The 14,747-nt window shown below is 49.8% G+C and overlaps 1 protein-coding gene across 8 annotated transcripts in view; it reads right to left on the bottom strand.

Moving 5' to 3' along the window:
- RPH3AL (rabphilin 3A like (without C2 domains)) overlaps positions 1-14,747 on the bottom strand; it is a 126,794-nt gene that overhangs the window by 60,724 nt on the left and 51,323 nt on the right. The gene's annotated exons all lie outside the window — the stretch shown is intronic.

The raw sequence follows: 14,747 nt of genomic DNA, 5'->3' as shown, positions 1-14,747 counted from the left end.
ACTGCAACCAGCTAGCAGGGGAAGCCGTGGATACTCTGTCTCTTGAGGTCTTCAAATCGTGGTGGATGCCTTCCTGGGACGTGCTTTAGTCAAATAAACTCCAGGATAAACAGGATGAAATCCTATGCCCAAAATTTATACCCCAAGCTCTCTTCCCACCAGGCCAGGAGGAGGACAAACTGCTATCTGTCAGGTGGGGCCACGTTTCTTTCCAGCGAACCTCCCATCCCTTTGCCCCATCTCCACTCGCTCTTTCTTGCTGCTGAGTATAACAAATGGAAGCCCCTACCAGTACCTAGTCTGGGATATCCCCTATCTGTACACATGCTCTCACTAGATTGTCTACTGGTCCCTTGTGGCCTCAAAAATCTATGACAAGACACAAACCTCCTGCAACAAATAGATCTGAAAGAGCATGCTCGGCTCAAACGGGCAAGTTCCATTAGCTTCCAACACAGCTACTCATGCGCTTAAAGTAATAAATGGCCAAAGAGTGTTGCTGCATCAGGACCACTTTGCTTTTGAGTCCTAAGGGACAATGCTAACAAACCCCAATATAAAATGGATGCGAGCAACAATATTTCTGCAGTAGTAACAACTGGCTTTTGGTGCTGCACTGTGGGGGCTTGACGTTCATCTTAAAGAGGGATTCCAGCTGACACCATTTGGCAAGGGTATACCTGCACCTGCCTCCTCTGGAGGAAGGCTGCTACAACTGACATGCACTTGGTGAACACTCTGGGGGCCGTTGATAGACCGAATGGGAGGACCGTGAACTGATAATGTTTGTGGTTGACCACAAACCGTAGGAATCATCTGTGCGCAGGCTGAATGGCTATGTGAAAGTATGCGTATTTCATGTCAAGGGCAGCATACCAGTCTCCCGGAACCAGGGAAGGGATAACTTCACCATGAATTCGTTGAGTCCTCGCAGGTCTAGGATGGGACTGAGACCCCCCTTTGCCTTGGGGATTAGGAAATAATGGGAGTAGAATCCCTTGCCCCTGAGCTCCTAAGGAACCTCCTCCACTGCTCCTATGGCAAGGAGCACCTGCACCTCCTGGATAAGGAGTTGCTTGTGAGAAGGGTCCCTGAAGAGGGACGGGAAGGGGGAGTGGGAGGGAGTGGAGGAGCAGAATTGGAGAGAATATCCCACTTCTATCATGTGAAGGACCCAGCGGGCCAATGTTATTTGGAATCAAGCACAGAAGAAATGGAATAGACGATTCATAAAACAACGGGAAAGGATCCGGTGTCGTGGCAGGTGCGCTGTCTTCGGGCACCCCTTCAAAAGGCCTGCTTAGAGCCCAATGAAGGTTGGTCGGACCTCGGCCCTGCCCAGAAGGGGGATTGGAAGGTTTACGTCTGCCGTTTCTGCCCCTGTGTCTATAAAAATCTTGCCTCGGCTGAGGAGGATATGGGCGCTGCTGCTGCAGTTGGAGCGTGAAATGTTTTCGCTGGGTTGCCGGCGTGTGCATGCCCAACAATCTCATAGTTGCCCGGGAGTCCTTTAAGCTGTGCAGCTTGGAGTCTGTTTGCTCCAAAATAACCCTGTGCCGTCAAATGGTAGGTCCTGCAGAGTTTGCTGCAGCTCCGGGGCAACCCGGACACCTGTAGGCATGAGCTCCTCCTCATGGCTATTCCTGAGGAAAGAGTGTGGGTGGCCGAGTCGGCTGAGTCTAACAAAGCCTGCAAAGAGGTCCACGCCACTGCCTTCCCCTCATCAACAATAGCGGAGAACTCGGCTCTGGAGTCTGGTGGAATTAGTTCCTTACACTTCAACATGAAGTCCCAAAAGTTGAAGTTATATCTACTGAGGCTTGCAGGTTAGCGATCCTCAGCTGCAGGCCACCAATTGTGTGCACCTTCCTGCCAAAAAGGTCCATCCTTTTCGACTCTCTGGATTTAGGGGCTGGCCCCTGCTGCCCCCATCTCTCTTTCTCATTAACTGCCAACACTACCAAAGAGCATAGTTGCGTGTGAGAGAACAGATACTCGTACCCCTTAGAGGGGACAAAGTACTTGCACTCAAAACCCCCGGCTATAGGTGGGATTGAAGCAGGGATCTGCCACAGAGTCTTAATATTGTTCTGGATCGTCTTTATTAGTGGCAGAGCTACATGGGATGGACCCTCTGACACGAGGATGTCGACCATGGGGTCCTCGGGTCCTCTGCCTGTAACCCCATGTTGTGGGCAATCCTCTGGAGAAGGTCCTGGTGGGCCCTATGATCAACTGGAGATTGAAGCTCCTGCCACCGCCTTGTCTGGGGACGAAGATGAGGAGGCCAGAGGTGGAACGGGGTTCTCCTGGCCCTTGGGCTCCCTGACCTCCCCGTGGACAGAGTCTGGGGCCTCTGTGGCAACCGTAGCCAGGGTGGCAGTAGCCCAGCCTTGCAATGGGTCTTGCCTTGGAGTCACCTCAGTGGCGACGTGGGCCAGCGGTGGGGCTTGTGCCAAAGTCACCTCGGATCCCCAGGGCATAGGTCAGTCCTTGGCTGGCTGGAGTGGTTGGTGCTCAGAGGCCACCGAGTGGGAGCCCCTGGAAAAGGAGCTCTGGGCCTGATGGTAAGCCCAGGGGGTCCAAAAGGGCCATTGTGCCGGAGGCTGCCACTGGAAGTGCCAAGCCATTGGTTCTTCCCTCCATCGCCTGTCAGATCTGTGTCGGCTGCTATGGGAATAGAAGGAGTCACCATCCAAGTCTGATGAGACAGATCTCAACTGGTGCTCGAAGGGTACTGTGCCAGGCACCGGTGCTGAGCTGATGATGCAGAGGACTGGTGTCGAGGGGCCCGTGCCGGTCCTCTCTCAGAGCCAGGGATTGGTGCCGCTCCGTCCTCTGTGCCAGGGAAGAGAAGCAACGTCCCACTGGTGTCGGGAACCCAGCACGGAATCCGGTGCCGGAGCCTGGTGTCTTGGTGATGGTGATCTGGAGCAGTGCCCAGGCAAATGGTGCCGGGCAGGGGAGGGTGACTGCTGCATCATGCTCGGCTTGCTTCTAGATGGCGCCAGTTGCGACGGTGCCGAGGCTTATCTTTGACCGCCGGGGGCTGAGGAGCCATCATGGCAATTAAATCTCTGGCAGCTTCAAAAGTGTCTGGGGTGGAGGGTAGCTCTAACTCCTCCACCTGGCACTGCCCCTCCAGTGAGTTGCTGGGCACCAGACTCGACGGTCCTCTTGGGGGAACCGAAGTCGACAGTGCCGACTCTTGCTGCTTGGGTGCTCCTTCAAGGGACGCACTAGTGCGGTGCTTGCTGGTCCCGCTGTTTTCGGCACCGGGGAGCGCCCCCTCTTGGCTTTTCTATGCTGCTTGTATGGCATCAGTGAGTGCAAGTGGTGCCGGGTTGTCTCCTCAGTGTGCGGTGCCAGAGCGCGTTAGTGCCGAGGGTCTCTTATACCAGAGTCCTTTCTCGGCACCGTGTCAAGTACCAATGCCGGGGCAATCCGTATGGACGCGCTCGGTGCCGGGCCCTGGTGGTCCTCAGCAGACTGGGGACAAAGAGCAGATTCCACGAGCAATTGCTTACGTCGGAAATCTTTTTTGTCCTGGGGCGGAAAGCCGTGCAGATCTTGCACCTTTCTGTCTGGTGTGCCTCCCCCATACACACTTCAGACTTGAGTCATGGGGGTCACTCGTTGGCATCGGTTTACTGCAGGCGCAGTAGTGTTAAAAGAGGAGAAAGCTCAGACAATTCAAATGTGCTGCTGGCATGGAAAGGGCAGTAACCTGTAATCTCTCTCCAACTTAGTTTTTAATACCAACATTGTGATGAAGCAACCATGTTAAACATATTTAACATAAAGTGTGGGGATTCAGAGGAGAAGAATAAATACCGGAAAATGCAATTTCATTTGTGCCTCCCAGCACACAGAATAATGAACTAACGAGACACGCTGTCCAAGAAAATGTGAATATATTACAGATATATTCCCACTGCAGTTGCATCAAGTACTTGTTCAAATCAAGTACAGATCAAATACTTAAATATTTCATGCAGAATGTGAATCTTGCAGTTCTGCTTGGAGCTGGTGCAGCTGACAGAGGAAATAGCCATGCTTGGTGGTTCTTATTGAACTTTTCGGCTGGCGTTCTCAAAACACTTTGCAAATGTGGGTCTCAATACAAACAGAGGTGCAATAATGGGCACACTTAATTTCACCAGGGATTCTGCAACTTGCATTTTTACAACAGGGCATAATCAAGGGGTGCTTGAAATGCTCGATGATGATAACAGTGTTTAGCATTGCTAGAGGACTTTTTACATGCAGGGAAGAATCAGCATCATCCCTGTTTCACAGATGGGGAAACTGAGGCACAGAAGTGAAGTGATTTACCCACGGTCTGATGGTAGGTTAGAGGCCAAGCGGGGAACAAATCCCAAGTTTATTGATTCTCAATCCAGTGTCCTCTGCGCTGATCCATGCTGCTGCACCAGGTCAGCCCCGGCGTAGTGCTGATTATTTTTAGTAAGCTAGCTGCACAGGCCTCTAACATGCTTGAATGTGAAAAGATTTGAGGGCTGAACATGAACCACAAGAGCAAACAGCCGCCAGTGACTGGACCAGAAACCCCCTTCTGAAGCGTGACTGACCCTGGGTTGAGTCGTGAGCTGAGCCACTGTGCACCTCCATAAGAAGAGGTGGATTCTGAGAGGGCAGGGGCTAAAGAACTGTGGTTCCCAATTCCTTCCCCAGCATAGCGACAAAAACAATAGCAATTAAGCAGAGTTATGCTCCAGACAGCCAAATCTCTGACACCCGCCCCCCACTTGTTAGCTAATAAAGAACATGTTTGTCATTTCACATTGCTCCTACAACATTGTCTCTGCTGATAAATATAAGAGGGAGTGGAGACTTTTTGAGGGAGGTAGCATCTGGGCTGCCAGCATCGAGAGCACGCTCTCCCGCTGACATAGTGCTGTGCACACCGGAGGTTAGGCTGATAGAACTATGTCGCTCAAGGGTATGGATTTTTCACACCCCTAAGGGACACAGTTATAGCGATGCAAGTCTGTCGTGTAGACCTGGCCTCAGACATGGGCCTAAAGTCAGAGTGGATACAGTTTCATGCAGCGGAAGCTGAGTCTGCAGAAAGCCTCCCCAGCTGGCTGCAAAAGGGCAGAGCTGCCTCTGAGGTCCAGCCTACGAAGAATGTGCCCCTCACCTGTATTAGGGGCTATGACCTAACATAAAGCAACAGCCCACACTCTCTTTCCATGGTGCCTCTACACTACAACTGCAGGCATACCCACAGCTAGCTAGCTTTAATCTAGCTAGCAACACCACCAGGAGCAGCAAAGCCGTGGCAGCAAGGGATTCAGGGGAAGCCAGGGATCCTGGATAACTATTCTGGTGGCTAGCCCACACTCCAGTCCGTGCTGAAGAGGTCACTGATATTGTTATCAAAGCTAGCTCAATTATGTCTACACATACTGCGATCCCACCTCTGATTGCAGTGTGGGCATAGCCTAAACTCTCATGATTTTATCGCAAGTTTCATCTGATGTTTAAGTTAAAGCCCCAGCTCCTGGAGTCAGGTGATTATACAACAATCCCAGCTTTCTCTCTTTCTTTTTTTAAAAGAAGTTTCTAGTTCTCATAGCTGTAAAAAAAAAAAAAAGTATGAAAATGGAACCTGCGCTCACTCTAGGGTGTCTCCTACAGGCTCAGAGATCAAATATACAGAGCCCCAATTTTCTTTTAAATAAAAAAACCTGATGGTTCCTAAGCCAATCTCATGATTTTCGAACAGCTGGGATTGATGATACAGAGTGCTTCCATGTATCTGTTGTGGGAGACAGAAGTACTCCGCTTTTCTCTTTATTCATTCAGCTCTGAATATGCCAGGTCTCTGTAAAATACCCAACAGCAAGGGGAGCCAATACCTTCAAGCAACGTACAGTCCCAAGTGCACCCCCACTGAAGTACACACTGAAAGGATCATAGTAAGTAAAGGTGGATCTACGCATAGGTTTTTGTCCTGTTATAACTAGACTGGCTTAGAAACTGAATAGGTACAACACGCCATGGATTACACACACACCCCCACCTACCTAGTTATAGCAGTACAAAAACCTGTGTTTAGACCAATCCCAACACAGAATGAAGACAAGAGAGTTTATCCACTATTAATTCCATACATTCAGCTGTGTTACTGGCAGGCACAATGTCTGAAATAGTCTATGCTTTATATTCTTTTCGAGCCAGGACACATGACGTTTAGCTCTAGTGGCCATGAATCAAAATCATGGACACAGCAAACAGGCCAGCAGTGCAATCGATGAAGATGAAAGAGCATGACTCTTGATTAACTTTAAATAAAATACACCTGCAGTGATGCTTCAAAAATAAAAGACAGCATATAATCCTTCAGTTTGGGTCTTTTAATACTGAGCTTTATGCTTTCCAAGGAAAGCAGTGTTTACTCTCGCTGCTTACACAAACATTCGGAGGGAACTCCTAGCCCCACTGACGTCAATGAGAGTTTCAGTGGGATCTGGATTTCACCATAGGGCTGCTTACCAGGAGAGAAAGATAGCGAAACTGTTCAATATCTAATAGCACTGAGCTGGTACATTGCTATTTTTATCCACAGCTCTCAAAGCGCTTAAAAAGGAGGGTAAATCTCATCACCATTGTAAAGCTAAGGAAACAGAGGCACAGAGATGGGATGGGACTTCCCAAGATCACCCAGCCAGCAGGAAGAGAACCCAGGCTGCCTGCCTCCCACAGTCCAGTTCACTATCCTGTGGGCTGCTCTACCTCCCTGCCCCTGAACTCTCAGGCTTTGCTTGTGGGCCACAGTATTGTAAGAGAAATGGCTTTGTGTTTCTGTGGGCAGACGCACGAAGGATGAAGCTGATGTTGAACAATGACACTGGCCCTATTTGGGCTCAGGTAGACCTGCCTCTGGGGAGATTTTGTTCACCCTAACCAAATTAAAATACTGGACAGCAGATTCAGCTGTTCATTATGGAAAACGATTTAAACAGCCATGTCTGCCACAAGCCCAGAACATTCACTGTGATTTTATAGCTCTGTTGCTATTCCCATTGCAGTTGCATCAAGTACTTGTTCACGTTACAAGGAGGAGAGTTGCAACCAGGTACTTGGAGACAAATGTCTATTTTATCCAAGTCAATTTAGCTTCAGCTGGGAAACTTGGAAGCGACTCAAGGCGGAGAAGCGATCCCAACCCAGCCAATTCAAGGGTGCTGGGGTGCTACACCTGGACCTGCAAAGGGCTTCCAGAGAGCAAGAGGAGGGAGAAGGGTGTGATTGGGTCAGGCTGTGCCTGCAGAAGGGAAGCCATGTGGTATGCTTAAGGTGTGCCCAGCCTGGGCACATTACACAGAACTGTCCAGAGATGGAGTGTGATTGCCTAGACTGCTGCGACAGCAGGACCATGTGGTGGGGATCCACTCAAAGCTGGGGGCAATGACTCTCCACCCTGGTATCCCAAGGCCAGCACCACCCCCTTCCTCTTCTGGAACAGAACAACTGGCACTAGATTCCTATGGGGTGGGGAAAGGACAAGGAGGAATCCTTGGCTCCTGTCTCAGCAGCTGCTCCACCAAGGAGCACAGAGTTGCTGGGGCAGCCAAGCTGCAACCCACTGATGCAGCCCACTGATGCAGCCTTCCAGAGGCCACCTACCCGCCAGTGCCAGTGCAGGGGTTTGTTAGGAGGTGAAGAGAAAGAGCCAGGTTTCTAGACAGGCCATCTCTTGTTAGAGTGCACTGCCTGGTAGAGCACAATTACCCTGGGGACAGAGAGGAGGGACCAAGCTGCACTAGAAGAGGGTGTATCTGTACCTAATGCACACATTCTTCTGCTCTAAGGACGGCAGCAACACCTGCGTTCTAGTCCCAGCTCTTATGCAGATTCCTTTGCCGGCCTTGAGCATCTCTGGGCCTCCTGGCTTCAATATGCCTATGCGTAAAACAAAGATGGCAGTGGTTTCTTAATTAGCATCTGTGGTACTCTCGGAAGATGCAAAGCCTTATGTAAATGCGAGCTCTTGTATTACACTGCACTGGGATAACATTTATTATTGATGCCCATGTATGGGATGTGCCTGAACACTCATTTCAATCCAACCCTACGGCCCGGCACCAGGAGGATAAGCTACACAAGCGAGTGCTCTTTAGTTTCATTGTTTGCCTTCATCTGCTCTTCCGTAACGCGGAGATTTCCAATTCCATTATTTACACCCAGCTGTCTTTACTCCTACCTTTAGGCATTGGAGGACAAGCAAACTGAAGGGCAGCGAAACCGCCATTCTGCCATTGCTTACTGAATAGCAAAATCAATCGCATCTCTGACCCAAGCATTTGCTACAATGCAGTGGCTGCTGGGCTTCAATTATTCTGCATTGAACCCTCAATCAGGTCTCCATTATGTCATGGGTCTGTGATGGAGGATGTTATTTTAATTCTATACATTCACTCTCAGCCCCCAAAATAGCATCTCTGTATTTCAAAGGAGTTCACCAATAGCAAACAGGTGCGTGGTCCTTGGATTGGATCCAGAGTAACCCAAAATAAATGATCCTCTGTCAGCGGGGTATTTTGCCAAAAACCACCCCGGGAAAGGCATAACCCTTAGCTATGGCCATTTATAATGAGCCTGGGAGGAGATGAAATATGTTCTTCCAGAGCAGCAAAATTCCACCTATGTGTGATTTTACTGTGATAAACCAAGAGATGCAGCCAGCCTTGAAAACGTCATTTAGCAAAGAGAAGTAAAAAAACAGAGGGGGTTGATGAAGGCAGGATGGAGCTTTTGTTAGGTTCCTGATGGTGTTTCATTCTCCTTGAGATTGAATGGCTGGGCTTTTTTTTTTTTTTTTTTTTTTTTAAAGATTTCCCCCTTTGCCCCCACTTAAGTTGTTTTCGTTATCACTGCGAATATGGCTGTGTCAATTCAGATGTAAATGTGCATGAACGCTTCCAAGAGGATTTTAATTATGATGATAGCATCACTAATTATTGATATATAAATATAGAGAGATATAAAGTAAGTGGTAATTCAGGAAGGCGCTTGGTAGAACCTGGCAGGATAAGTCAAAGCCAGCCAAAGTACAGCGCTAATGGGCCATGCAGGACTCAGAAAAATAACAGGAAGGAAGGCCGTTTGCCCACCAGGACAGGCACGGAAAGGCACCGTGCTGAGCTGGGGCAGCCTCTCCCCCACACATCAAGATGGATATTTCATGCCAGTTGATAGACAGCCCCTGGCCCTGCCCTGGGTGGGAAATCGTGAGACCCACAGAACTGTGGGTACAAGGAATCACAAGGTGAAGATTCTCATTCTCACACCAAACTGTCTTCCAGCAATGGAGGACGGCCTCCAGGCAACTCGAGTTGTCACAGCACAGGCTTCTGGGAACCACACCTGCTGCCACAAAAGCCCTGATTAGAGCCCTCAAGACCTGGGCCTTATTCCACTGATAGCTGTCACAACAAGTTCCACTTGTGCCTCTGCCAGTGAGCCAACTGTGCCGGCTGTGCATCTGCACTACCCCGGCATCCTTGAGAGCGGCTTACTGCTTTACCAACCTCAGCCAGGTTAGCAATTGGCCTTGTTACAACCCCCTTGCTGACACCAGTCTGGATGGAAGAGGGAGAGCTGCCCTATCAAGCCAGGCGATGGAGATAGCTAGATTACATGCTTGTTTACGGAGAGAAATTTGCTAGACTGGATCAGTCCATGGGCCTGTCCTGTCCAGTCTCCTGTCTGGGGACTCCTCAGAAGCAGGTTAGATGTAACTCCGGCTAATGCTCCTTGCCAGTTCTGTGATGCTGCACATGGTGCAGGGGTGAAGGGTAAGACTTGCTTTCAGATCCCCACAGTGATGAGCTCGGCCTCTGGAACATGAGATTGGCCTGCCTTTATCTGAGCCCGCATTGCTACAGATGGCACTGTGGGCTGTACACATCATCCAGGTCCCATTTAAAATCCATCTGTAGCCTTGGATGCATCTGTTAGGAAAACTTGCCCAGAAAGAACAGTGCCTTTATCACAAGTGCTAAGCTACAGTAAACACCACCAGGGAGGGGGGCAGTGGCACAGCTGGGGCTGCTTGTGTGTCACCAAGAGAACAGTCGTAGCCTAAGGCAGATCAGATCAACCGCATTTCACGGCAAGAGACACAAACCCTCTCCTTCCACGGCAGGGCGGGAATGCGGATTGCACAGCTGATCTTTGATCAGGAACTGTATCCAGGCTCCATCCAGTTTACCTGCCCGTGTTATTGCTCAGCACCACTTTCGCTCATGGGTGGGTGCGTGCATGCGTGCTATTTCTGCACACAACACTTAGTAAAATAAGCACTGCTGAACATGGTGTTTTGCTTCTGGATGGCTGGGGCACCAGCCGCAGGCAGAATCCATTAATCACCGCAGCTCTCCAGAAATAAGACACTGTGTCAGAGGAACTTGTTCCTTATTGCTATTCAAAGCAGCCTGCTCAGCAGATGCTTCAAGGAAACAGAGCAATGAGGACTCTGAATGACTGTGTCTGAGATTTCCAAAGGGGCCTAGGGGAGTTGGGCACTTAACTCCCATTAAAAGTCAATGTAAATACCAGCCTTTGTTATTTGGGCCTTGTTTTTGGCCCAGGCCCATTGGGGAGCTAACTGCAGTCGTGGCAGTGCAGATACCATCTCCCCTGCATTGTGAATGGCTCCAGTGCGTGAAGGAAAGGAGGGAGATAGTGAGACAGAACAGGTACCATTGCAGAACTACACGGCCTCCTCAGTGCAGCAGGAGGATGCTCTCTAGGCCAAATCATCAGAGTCAGAGACCGAATTAACCTGTTCTGCTTCTCCATTCCAGCACCCAGCCAGAGCAGGCTGGTTCTGATAGAAAAGGGACGTTTTCCAGGCAGCCAGGGGAGCCTCAGTCTTCTTAGTACAGGAGATCTGACTTGAGATAAACTGTCCTCTGAGTGTGATTCCAGTAATGCCCAGGACAAAGTGACGTGACCCAGCAAGTCAGTGGCAGGGCGAGAAACAGAACCAGGGGCACCGACTCCCAGTCTGCTGCTGTCCGTCCCAGATGTCCCGACTGACAAAGTGTCGCCCTCCTCCCCAGCCTCCACGCCCTTCTGCAAGTGCATTCCCAGTGGCTCACCATATCACCTAGCTGCTAATTCAAGGGCAGGTACCCAGTACTAGCATGCAGCGAGGCAAACCATAGTGGGCGCACACAAGCCCCGGTACCACTTCTCGCGAGTCTGAGGCAGACTCAAAGTGCAGAGCTGCACAGTCATGCTCCTGCCCTGAGCAAGCAGTGCTGCGCCACTGCCGAAATACCGTGCCCACCACTGGGCCACAAGAGCCATTCTCCTGTGTGTTACTATGGCATGTCTGGGACCAGGTGATGGTTTACGGGAAACTATTTGCCTGCGTTATGCCACACGTGTAGTGAGGACGTGCACCCAAGGCGGCACTGTTGGCTTTCTGGATGGATAATTTGGACACTTCCGTGTATTACCTTGGAAGCAATCAGCAGCAGAGAGCAAAGCTTCCATTCCCATTAGCTTCTCAATGCCTGCTGCTCAGTTACAGCAAAAAGCCTTCTGTGGAACCCACCTCTGTGCACGGCAAGCATCCATTTGGAATTCAGTTTTGGACCCACTGCTAATTCCATAGCTCTGGCCTTCAACCAGCATGGGTACATGAAAGGCCATGTTAATGCTCTTATTCCAGAGCCACTGTTCAAAGGCAGATCAAAACGTGGGGCTGAATGTGCAGACCCCTGGCTCTCCTTCACCCACTGAATCTTAAGGGAGGATTTACAGACCTGCCTTGGTGAACCGTGACACAGGCAATGGGCGTGAAAGCACTGATGTTGTACATATAGGAAGCAATGCACTGCTATGCCACATGCGTTAAATTAACACACCACCACACCCCCAAAACAAGCACTCAGCTGACATGACAGCACCACATGCTGCTAATAAACAAAACTAAGCTTCATGTCCTTACTGGGCTAGTGACTTTTGTTTAAAAGCAACCCGTTTCCAAGCACACGTCAAAAAATCTGTAGGATTCTCAATGGGCTAAGCAGGGAGGGAGGTGTGAAGATGTGCTGTGTTGAGCACTAGCCCTTAGGAAAAGGAAGCAGCTTTAGAATGACCTGGAAGCAAAAACCTCCCTTTGTCCCCTGAGCCCTCCAATCTCTCGCTGTTCAATTATTAGGCAGATGGCTAAGAACAGTGTGTCATCACTTGCCCAGCAGCATGCTCCTGTCCCAGCCTTGCTACCGATCCCTTCGGAAGGAATATTCCCCTAGATCAGATTGGCACAGACATGGTGTGTGAGTTTGTGTGTGTGCGCCCTTTCTGCTGCAGAATGGGGCACGGGTCATCGACCGGGCATAGCCCACCTAATCGATTTCCTGCCATTGCAGGGGCATCCGTGCCATCTCAGTCTCTCTCGTTCTCTGCCGGTGGCACACACAACAGTTTAGTCTCCTGAGGACATAAGTCTGTAAAATGGGGTGACAGAACTTGCCCACTTTGCCAGGCGGTGGGGGGTTCAGAGTGGACACTGATCGATGCTGGGAAAGAGCCTGGCTGAAGAGACTGGCATAAAAGTACAGAGGCTCGTTGTTTTCTCAAGGAAGCATATTCCTTGAGGGCTGTGCTGCAGTTCATTCTGTACATCTCATGCTCCAAGACGTTTCACAAGGGATTTAAAACAAGGACATTTTCAGTCACCACAGGCTGATAGACATCGTCCTCCCAAGCATAGCAGCAGAGAGGCACATGCCATTGCACCTCCCAATCCCACCTACACAAATAACCGATTGCTCAGAGAACAGAACTCCGGGTAAACGGTGTGCGTCTCTCAAGCTGCAAAACACACAAAAACGCCTTAAGAACAGAACACTGCTAAGCAAGGAATGACTGAAAGTCCCCTCCTCTGCACAGATACACACAGCAACCATTGTGCATTTCTAAAAGAGAACAATGGTAAAATAATTCATTTTCTCTGCAATCCACCACTCCAGCCTAATGCGCTAGCGGGCTTTTAAATGGTAAGGCAGTGGAGGGAGAAAAGCAGGAAGGGGAACATTTGGGATGCCTGGAGTTATGGTTTTGTCCTGCTGTCACTTAGAACACATGACTGGGCAAGAGGGGGTAGAGTGCTTTATACAAGATCAAGGTGATTTATGCAGCTTCTGGGTCAGACCGACATAAAAAGGCTATGTGGTTGCTCCCAAACTCAGCCCCAAGTCAGGAAAGCACGCCCACTTTGGGGAAGTAATTAAACTGGGATTTCTGGGCATGCTGCAAGTTAAGCACGTGATTCAAAACGGCCCTGGTTTGAACCACAGGCTTTGCTTGTGCCAGCATTTTCCCACCACTGTACTAGCATCAAAGTAGCTCCACCAGTGGAAGAGCTAGCGTCAAGAGGGCATCACTGTTTTTACCACCAGGACATTTTACTGAATGGGGGAGGCAACCTAGTGAGAGACAATGTGGAAAAAGCTGAAGTACTCAATACTTTTTTTGCCTCTGTCTTCACAGACAAGATCAGCTCCCAGACTGCTGCACTGGGCAGCACAGTATGGGGAGGAGGTGACAGCCCTCAATAGTGAAAGAACAGCTTAAGGACTATTTAGAAAAGTTGGACATGCACAAGTCCATGGGGCCGGATCTAATGCATCCAAGGGTGCTGAGGGAGTTGGCTGATGTGACTGCAGAGCCATTGGCCATTATCTTTGAAAAGTCAAGGCAATCGGGGGAAGTCCCAGAAGATTGGAAAAGGCAAATATAGTGCCCATCTTTAAAAAAGGGAAGAAGGAGAATCCGGGGAACTATAGCCTCATGTCAGTCCCTGGAAAAATCATGGAGCAGGTCCTCAAGGAATGCATTTTGAAGCACTTGGAGGAGAAGAAGGTGATGAGGAACAGTCAGCATGGATTCACCAAGGGCAAGTCATGCATGACCACCCTGATTGCCTTCTATGATGAGATAACTGGCTCTGTGGATATGGGGAAAGCGGTGGATGTGATATATCTTGACTTTAGCAAAGCTTTTGATATGGTCTCCCATAGTATTCTTGCCAGCAAGTTTAAAAAGTATGGATTGGATGAATGGACTATAAGGTGGACAGAAAGCTGGCTAGATCGTCAGGCTCAACGGATAGTGATGCACGGCTCGATGTCTAGTTGGCAGCCGGTATCAAGCGGAGTGCCCGAGGGGTCTGTCGTGGGGCCAGTTTTGTTCAACACTTCATTAATGATCTCGATGATGGGATGGATTGCACCCTCAGCAAGTTTGCAGATGACACTTAGCTGGGGCGGGTGGTGGGGAGGTAGATATGCTGGAGAGTAGGGATAGGGTCCAGAGTGACTGACACAAATTGGAGGATTGGGCTAAAAGAAATCTGATGAGGTTCTACAAGGACAAGTGCAGAGTCCTGCACTTAGGACGGAAAAATCCCATGCACTGCTACAGGCTGGGGACCGACTGGCTAAGCGGCAGTTCTGCAGAAAAGGACCTGGGGATTACAGTGGACGAGAAGCTGGATATGAGTCAACAGTGTGCCCTTGTTGCCAAGAAAGCTAATGGCACATTGGGCTGCATTACTAGGAGCACTGCCAGCAAATCAAGGGAAGTGATTATTCCCCTCTATTCGGCAGTGGTGAGGCCACATCTGAAGTACTGCATCCGGTTTTGGGGCCCCCACTACAAAAAGGATGTGGACAAATTGGGGAGAGTCCAGCGGAGGT

Source organism: Chelonia mydas, chromosome 17 (assembly GCF_015237465.2).
Source record: "Chelonia mydas isolate rCheMyd1 chromosome 17, rCheMyd1.pri.v2, whole genome shotgun sequence".
Classification (NCBI taxonomy): Eukaryota; Metazoa; Chordata; order Testudines; family Cheloniidae; genus Chelonia; species Chelonia mydas.
The sequence above is the reverse complement of the archived record's forward strand: the minus strand, read 5'-3'. Positions and strand labels throughout refer to the sequence as shown.